This window comes from Bufo gargarizans, chromosome 1 (genome assembly GCF_014858855.1).
Source record: "Bufo gargarizans isolate SCDJY-AF-19 chromosome 1, ASM1485885v1, whole genome shotgun sequence".
Lineage (NCBI taxonomy): Eukaryota > Metazoa > Chordata > Amphibia > Anura > Bufonidae > Bufo > Bufo gargarizans.
Window position 1 is genome coordinate 715,087,517 of NC_058080.1, and position 9,394 is coordinate 715,096,910.

Below are 9,394 nucleotides of genomic sequence, written 5' to 3' on the forward strand. Positions count from 1 at the left end.
CGCACCTATCTCCTAAAAGGGAGCCCCGAAAGTGGTGAGTGGTGCGCTGCTCATGCACAGCCACTCCGCCATTCACCCCGGTGGCCGGTCATGCTGGGCGCGCTCCCATTCACTTCTATGGGGAGAGCGCTTGGTGGTGGTCGGACCGGAGTCCTCCAGCCATTTTGCCCGCTCCGTTCTCGATATAGGTGCGGGTTCCAGAGGCGGGACTCGCACCTATCAGACAAAGGGGGCATATCTCAGATGACAATACCCCTTTAGGTTCTGTATGCACAGAGGGTGAGCTCTTAGAATATTTTCCTCTGGTGGACCCAAGTGACTTCAGTCTGATGCTGACTCTTTCCAGTCACAGGAATGCAGAACATGGAAACTAAACTATGGAACACCATGGACTGAGACCTAAATCGATACAACCACCGGTCACTAAGGATTGAGGCAGAAATTCAGTGGACACTGAGCCAATCGATGTCAGGGACTCACGCACTGAGCCACAATTAAATATTGACTGTAGAACTTAACCACAAGGACAAAAGAAGCAGTAGACCAGAGGAGCAGATAAACTACCAAAACTAGTCAGTGTGACTAAAGATCTTTCTCTACCAGTGGTGCTTCCTCTAGCACTTGCCAGAATTCTGAACTATAGGCTGTTGCCGGGGAGCAGGGGTTTCAGAGGTCATTAGTAAAGCAACTTCAACTGATCTTTAGAAGTTAGAACACCCGGCAGTCAATCTGTTTATAGGAGACAGCAGCAGAAGATGAGTGGGTTGACCCTCTAGGAGGCAGTGACTTGTAATACAGTCGTGGCCAAAAGTTTTGAGAATGACACAGATATTAGTTTTCACAAAGTTTGCTGCTAAACTGCTTTTAGAGCTTCGTTTCAGTTGTTTCTGTGATGTAGTGAAATATAATTACACGCACTTCATACGTTTCAAAGGCTTTTATGGACAATTACATGACATTTATGCAAAGAGTCAGTATTTGCAGTGTTGGCCCTTCTTTTTCAGGACCTCTGCAATTCCACTGGGCATGCTCTCAATTAACCTCTGGGCCAATTCCTGACTGATAGCAACCCATTCTTTCATAATCACTTCTTGGAGTTTGTCAGAATTAGGGGGTTTTGTTTGTCCACCCGCCTCTTGAGGATTGACCACAAGTTCTCAATGGGATTAATATCTGGGGAGTTTCCAGGCCATGGACCTAAAATGTAAACGTTTTGGTCCCCGAGCCACTTAGTTATCACTTTTGCCTTATGGCACGGTGCTCCATCGTGCTGGAAAATGCATTGTTCTTCACCAAACTGTTGTTGGATTGTTGGAAGAAGTTGCTGTTGGAGGGTGTTTTGGTACCATTCTTTATTCATGGCTGTGTTTTTGGGCAAAATTGTGAGTGAGCCCACTCCCTTGGATGAGAAGGAACCCCACACATGAATGGTCTCAGGATGCTTTAATGTTGGCATGACACAGGACTGATGGTAGCGCTCACCTTTTCTTCTCCGGACAAGCCTTTTTCCTGATGCCCCAAACAATCGGAAAGAGGCTTCATCGGAGAATATGACTTTGCCCTAGTCCTCAGCAGTCCATTCACCATATTTTCTGCAGAAGATCAATCTGTCCCTGATGTGTTTTTTTTTAGAGAAGTGGCTTCTTTGCTGCCCTTCTTTTTTTTTTTTTTTTTGTGCACCGGTCCTGGAGGTACTGCAATACCAGGTCAATGCGTGGAGTGGACAGAGCAAGCTCTTTTTCCATCTCCCTGTTCGAAAAATCCATTTAATATATGGTCCCCAGATAGGGGACGTATCAGATATTAAACTGATAAGAACAGATACTACACTTGATCTTAGCCAAAAGGCCGAGAAGCGATTTTGCTGCCCTTCTTGACACCAGGCCATCTTCCAAAAGTCTTCGCCTCACTGTGCGTGCAGATGCGCTGACACCTGCCTGCTGCCATTCCTGAGAAAGCTCTGCACTGGTGGCACAGCTGAATCCTCTTTAGGAGACGATCCTGGCGCTTGCTGGACTTTCTTGTACGCCCTGAAGGCTTCTTAACAAGAATTGAACCTCTTTCCTTGAAGTTCTTGATGATCCTATAAATTGTTGATTGAAGTGCAATCTTAGTAGCCACAATATCCTTGCCTGTGAAGCCATTTTTATGCAACGCAATGAATGCTGCACGCGTTTCTTTGCAGGTCACCATGGTTAACAATGGAAGAACAATGATTTCAAGCATCACCCTCCTTTTAACAGGTCAAGTCTGCCATTTTAACCCAATCAGCCTGACATAATGATCTCCAGCCTTGTGCTCGTCAACATTCTCACCTGAGTTAACAAGACGATTACTGAAATGATCTCAGCAGGTCCTTTAATGACAGCAATGAAATGCAGTGGAAAGGTTTTTTGGGGATTAAGTTAATTTTCATGGCAAAGAAGGACTATGCAATTCATCTGATCACTCTTCATAACATTCTGGATTATTTGCAAATTGCTATTGTAAAAACTTAAGCAGCAACTTTTCCAATTTCCAATATTTATGTAATTCTCAAAACTTTTGGCCACGACTGTAGAAGAAAGGGCCATGTGAAGCGCAGATATTATGAGGTGCTTGGGAACTGACAACTCTTTATCCAATAAAATCATTGGTATTAAACTGAATCTTCTAGCCGTGCAGCCAATGTGACTCAGTCCTCTTGGGAAAATATGGAATTTCTTTGGTTTTTACTGTTAGACTAGTTTCACATCTGTGGTGTGAATTCTCACCGGCTGTTCCGGCAGACAATGCAGGGAATCGGCCGGACACAAACCACAGCGTGCATTGTCTGCCGGAATGTGTACAGCTTATACTAAAAGGGAGTCTGTCACCACATTTGAGCATATTAGACTGATCAAATAGCGTTATATGTGCCACCGAGAACTTAAAAACGGTACCTTTGTTGTATCTAATGGAGTTTTCTTTCAGCCAAAAATTAACTTTTAAGATTCTGTAAATGCGCCCTCTCAAGTGCCCAGGGCGGCGTCTCAATCGTCCGAACCCCAGGCAGCACCTCCTCAACGGCTCATAACCCCGCCCTCCGTGTGCCTCTGCCCGCCCGTTTACTCTCCTCCTCTTTCCTTTTCCACTGCGCCCGCTAAGAATTTGACCGCGCAGCCGCAGTGGAAAAGAAGAGGAGGAGAGTAAACGGGCGGGCAGAGGCACACGGAGGGCGGGGTTATGAGCCGTTGAGGAGGTGCTGCCTGGGGCTCAGACGATTGAGACGCCGCCCTGGGCACTTGAGAGGGCGCATTTACAGAATCTTAAAAGTTCATTTTTGGCTGAAAGAAAACTCCATTAGATACAACAAAGGTACCGTTTTTAAGTTCTCAGTGGCACATATAACGCTATTTGATCAGTCTAATATGCTCAAATGTGGTGACAAACTCCCTTTAATGGAGCCGGCGGGCATTCCGCGGGCCCCACACACTGATTCTACTTACCTGGCTTTCTGCATCCTGCGCCGCTCCTGGTCCCCGCACAGCAGCAGCTACTTCTCCCCGTGCGTGGATGAAAACATCCGGTGTCGGGGGGAGCAGCCATGGGGTTATCTGTGGCTGGTACATTAAAAGGGTTATCCCATGATTAATGTAAAAAATGAAAATCAGACATCACATAGTACATGACAATCTCATTGTAACAAAGCTAGAACCAGCCCTGTACCTCACATGGATCGAGAGATATCTCCATTCATTGCTCTATTAGATTGCCCCCCCCCCCCGAGCTCGCGGCTGCGGCAGGGCACAGGGAGATGAGCGCTTCCATTGGCTGTGCTGCGGCGGTGTAGGGGAGGGAGAGGCGTGTCCCTTTCCCTTCCTCTGATAGGCTGCAGGCACTAGACCGGCAACCTATCAGAGGCCGGCAGAGGCGGCGCGATGACGTCTTCGCGCCGCCTGAGCCATACAGCGCGGGACACAGGCCGGAAGAGGCCTGCATCACATCGCTGACATGGAGGTAATTATGTGTTTGTTTGTTTTTTAATATACACAATACTTTTACTGGCACATTATTGCAGGCACATGGGGGGCTGTTATGACTGGAACATGGGGGGCTGTTATTACTGGCACATGGGGGGCTGTTATTACTGGCACATGGGGGGGGGCTGTTATTACTGGCACATGGGGGATGTTATTACTGGCACATGGGGGGCTGTTATTACTGGCACATGGGGGGGCTGTTATTACTGGCAAATGGGGGCTGTTATTACTGGCACATGATGGGGGCTGTTATTACTGGCACATGATGGGGGCTGTAATTACTGGCACATGGGGGCTGTTATTACATGCAACATGGGCGGCTGTTATTACATGCAACATGGGCGGCTGTTATTACTGGCACATGGGGGGCTGTTATTACTGGCACATGGGGGGGCTGTTATTACTAGCACATGAGGGGGGGCTGTTATTACTGGCACATGGGGGGCTGTTATTGCTGGCACATGGAGGGGCTGTTATTACTGGCACATGGGGGCTGTTATTATTGGCACATAGGGGGGCTGTTATTACTGGCACATGGGGGCTGTTATTATTGGCACATGGGGGGGCTGTTATTACTGGCACATGGGGGGGCTGTTATTACTGGCACATGGGGGGGGGGGGCTGTTATTATTGGCACATGAGGGGGCTGTTATTACTGGCACATGGGGGGGCTGTTATTACTGGCACATGGGGGGCTGTTATTACTGGCACATGGGGGCTGTTATTACTGGCACATGGGGGGGCTATTATTACTGGCACATAGGGGGCTGTTATTACTGGCACATAGGGGGGCTGTTATTACTAGCACATGGGGGCTGTTATTATTGGCACATGGGGGGGGGGCTATTATTACTGGCACATGGGGGGGCTGTTATTACTGGCACATGGGGGCTGTTATTACTGGCACATGGGGGCTGTTATTACTGGCACATGATGGGGGGCTGTTATTACTGGCACATGGGGGGGGGGCTGTTATTACTGGCACATGGGGGGCTGTTTTTACTGGCACATGGGGGGGCTGTTATTACTGGCACATGGGGGGCTGTTTTTACTGGCACTTGGGGGGCTGTTATTACTGGCACATGGGAGGCTGTTATTACTGGCACATGGGGGGGCTGTTATTATTGGCACATGGAGGGGCTGTTATTACTGGCACATGGGAGGGCTGTTATTACTGGCACATGGGGGGCTGTTATTACTGGCGCATGGGGGGCTGTTATTACTGGCACATGATTGGGGGGTTGCTCTTGTTACTGACACATGTTTGGGGGGGTTGCTCTTGTTACTGGCACATTATTAGGGGCACTATAGGGGCACCTACTGAGGCCAGAAACAAGGGGTTCTTTATATGGGGCGCTCTGTACAGTACAATTTTATACTGGGACACATTATGGTGGGTACTATGGGGAAGGGGGAGAGGAGTACTATGGGGTCATCTATGGGGGGCACTAAGAAGGGGTATTTTATACTTGCAAATTTTGGGGGACACTGAGGGCATCTACTGGAGCATTTTATACTGGTACATTATGGGGGCACTAGGAGAAGGAGGGTGTGGAACACTCTGGGGGCATTTACTGGGGTCACTATATAGGGGTATTTTATACTGGCACATTATGGGGACACTATGGGGACATTAGCTCAACTGGGGGCATTACAAGGGGGTATTTTTTGCACTGTCAGATTATAAGGAGAATATTTCTACTGGAGGGAGGGGGGGGGCATTATGGTGGGCTTTATTACTCCCCCATGGTATGGCCCCCTAGTAGCAGCACCAGCCTCTCCCTGCTCTGCTATCCCTCTGCCCCTTCTCCAAATCCTTATTATGAAATCTTTCTCATTAGGATAAAACACAACATCAGCTCCGCCGAGCCCCCGGCCAAAGTGCTGAAGTGGTGCCCGAGATCCCCAAGGGCCAAGTAATTGTAAGTTTTCATGTGGAGTATGTTTATGTTATACACATATAGCCTACACTGTGCCCCACAATGTACAGTATACCTCTACACTGTGCCACACAATATACAGTATACCGCTACACTGTGTAGTCTGTTCTATAAGCACCATTGTTTTGTGGCGGCGGACAGAAAATAATCTTGAAGTACCCCTCCCGAGACCAGGCTCTGGATCCGCCACTGGCTGAAGATCTGGCCACCTACTTCAAAGAGAAAATTTTAATTATCCATAACATCCACAGTTTTAGATGCTCCCTAAAAATCTTTTTAGGTTGGAGTATCACATTCCCTAATATAACCCTTATCCATTCACCGCCCTGAACCCTTCAGAATTACTCCTGTGAACCTGATCCATCAGTATCCACCACAATACATGCACTCAGAAGCACTACAGATGTCGGCTGGTGACTGGCTCATGCAACCTTATATCTACTTCCCCATTGTGTTAAGATGGCCGGACCATTGTATAAAACAAGCACTTTTTACCTATTGTGTCAGCTTTTGGGTCACCTCCATCTCCTCACAGATTGTAGGCTCTTGAGTTCAGGGCCCTCTTTCCTCCTGTTTGAATGGTTGACCTTTTTGCTGCTATGTTATTCATGACTCTGTTTGTACATGAACCCCCTGATTGTAAACCGCTGCGGAATACATTATATAAATAAATATTATCATTATTAGTAAATCTGCCCCAATATCTTGTCCAGGGCCCTCCTCACACCTTGATCCAGCTCTGGAGATAGTCAAGGCTACAGTGTGTAACAGACATGCATGTCTCAAATACTACCCTGACTGATATAGTACGCTGTACTTCGTGTCTCCAAACTCTGGTGACTGTGGAAAGGAAAGGGTTAATTCCCCAGGCACTAAACCTAATTACTTTATGCTTCATTTTGATGTAAAAACTCTCATCTAAATCCCATCCGGGGACTCGTGGCTTGCGCTGGCTCTTGAAAGATTCACCGTGCTCCACATAACATGATAAAGGTTTGGTGAAGTGTGTGAATTAAACAAAGACGGTCATGTGCATTCTTCATAAAGCTGCAGCCAAAGGAGCAGTCAGTGGCAGCACCCTCTCCATGGACTCGAAGGGGTTTTCTCATCTCAGACAATGGGGGCATATTGCTAGAATATGCCCCCATTGTCTGATAGCTGCAGGTCGCACAGCTGGGACCAGCACCTATCTCCTAAATGAAACCCCGAAACTGTAGGAGGGCGCACTGTGCATGCGCGGCCGACCTCCACTTATTTATATAGGGCCGCCGAAAATAGCTGAGTGCTGGCTCGGCTATTTCTGTAGTGCCCATAGAAGTGAATAGAAGCGGTGACCGGACATGTGCGGTGCGCTTCCATTCACTTCTATGGAGAGAGAACTTGGTGGTAGCCGGACCGGAGTCCTCTAGCCACCACTTTGCCTGCTCCGTTATAGATATAGGTGCGGGTCCCAGCAGTGGCCATACTAGTAATCATGTACCCCATAGTCCCCCAGTAGCAATAAAGCCCATCATAATGCCCCCCCCCCCGAAGTAGTAATTTTCCTCATAATGTGACAGTAGAAAAATTCCCCCTTAAAATAAGCATCAGTACAAAAAATGGTCAGTATAATGTGCGCCAGTGCAAAAAATTCCCCCTAATAATGTGCATTAGTACAAAAATGCCCCTGTTCTGTGTGCCAGGACAAAAAATACCCCTTTTTAGTGCCCCCAGTTGATCTAATGTCCCCATAGTGCCCCTATAATGTGTGCCAGTATAAAATATCCCTATATAATGTCCCCAAGTCAATGCCCCCATAGTGCTCGTCTCCCTCCTTCCCCATAGTGCCACCATAACGTGCCAGTGTATAATACCCCTATATAGTGGCCCCAGTAAATGCCCTATAGTGCTCCTCTCCACCCCAAATAATGTACCAGTATAAAATGCCCCTATATAGTGCCCCAGTAGATGCCCTCAGTGTCACCCATAATTTGCCAGTATAAAATACCCCTTCTTAGTGCCCCAAGTAGATGCCCCCATAGTGCTCCTCTCCCCCTTCCCCATAGTGCCCCCATTATGTGTCCCAGTATAAAATGCTACTATACAGAGCCCCCAGTAGATGCCCTCATAGTGCCTCCCCATAATGTGCCAGCATAAAATACCCTCTTAGTGCCCCCAACAGACGCCCCCATAGTGCTCCGATGGCAGTGATGCGATGCAGGCCTCTTCCAGCCTGTGTCCCACTCTGTACGGCTCAGGCGGCGCGATGACATCACTAGGCCTGCAGCCTATGAGAGGAACGGCGAAGGGAAACGCCTCTTCCCTTGCCCCGCTGCAGCATCCATCTGTATCGCTGTTGTGAGGACGGTGATAGAGATTAATATATAGAGAAGAGCGCTTCCACAATGGAAGCGTTCATCTCCAGCTGCCCTGCCACTGCAACCCCCCACTTGCAACCAGGGTCGTGCCACCTAAGGCTATCGCCTTGTCTAATTGGGGCTGCGGCCCTGCTCACAGTGCCATATAATACCGTCATACAGTGCTCAACTAACACCAACATACAGTGACCATATATTAGCTCCATGCTTAACTTCTAATATAATATACTACTGTAAAAAGAAAAAAACACCTGGAAGGAATTAAGATAAAACTATTTGGCATTGCTGGAGGGTGTTAGGTATAGGGATCCTTGGTAGAGTTCCAAGATCCTTACTTTACATACAAATGTTACACAGATGTTTCTGTCTGGCATCACTGTTGTTTTTTGTCTGGCAGCACTGTTTTTTGTCTGGCAGCACTGTTTTTGTCTGGCAGCACTGTTTTTGTCTGGCAGCACTGTTTTTCGTCTTTTCTCTTATAGGACTGTTGATTGGGTGATGTTGAATCATTCACTGTGCCCGCTAGCATGCTAGACAAAGGCGTGCACCATATGTACAATTAATGGGATGAATAGTGGGACTTCGAGAAGCTGTACTGTCCGTCTGTCAAATGTTGGCAACAGCTGGACGAGAAGTTTCTGTAGTGCATTGGTGGTGTTGACAGTGGTCAGAGAAAGGTAGTCACACTAATGCTGGCTGCATCAAAGTTCAAGTTCAGAGGAGGGCAGGGGAGTGCCTATTGCCATCATACATAGCGTGTTGACACACAGGGCCAACATCAGGTGTCATGGTGTGGGGCGCCATTAGCTACCATAGCTGATCCCGTCTGGTAATTCATGCAAGTAACACTGCTCAGCGTTTGTTCAGGACATGGTGGGACCAGTCCTACTGCCTTTTTCGACCCAGGAGATGTGAGGTTCCAGCAAGATAACAGCCGACCACATACTGCCTGCTCTACAGAACATGTTCTTCAGGGTCTCCATCAGCTCCTCGGGCCTGCTTGATCACCAGATCTCTCCTTCATTGAGAATGTCTGGTACTCGATAGGGCGATGTATCTCCCATGCACAACAACCACCTTGGCTGAACTACGGGTC

General features: G+C 47.9%; 1 non-coding gene across 1 annotated transcript; it reads right to left on the reverse strand.

Moving 5' to 3' along the window:
- Positions 1-1,669: 1,669 nt before the first annotated feature.
- On the reverse strand, positions 1,670-1,860 carry LOC122925208. The gene has a single exon (XR_006387555.1). It is a non-coding gene; the product is annotated as a U2 spliceosomal RNA (small nuclear RNA).
- Between the last annotated feature and the right edge of the window lie 7,534 nt (positions 1,861-9,394).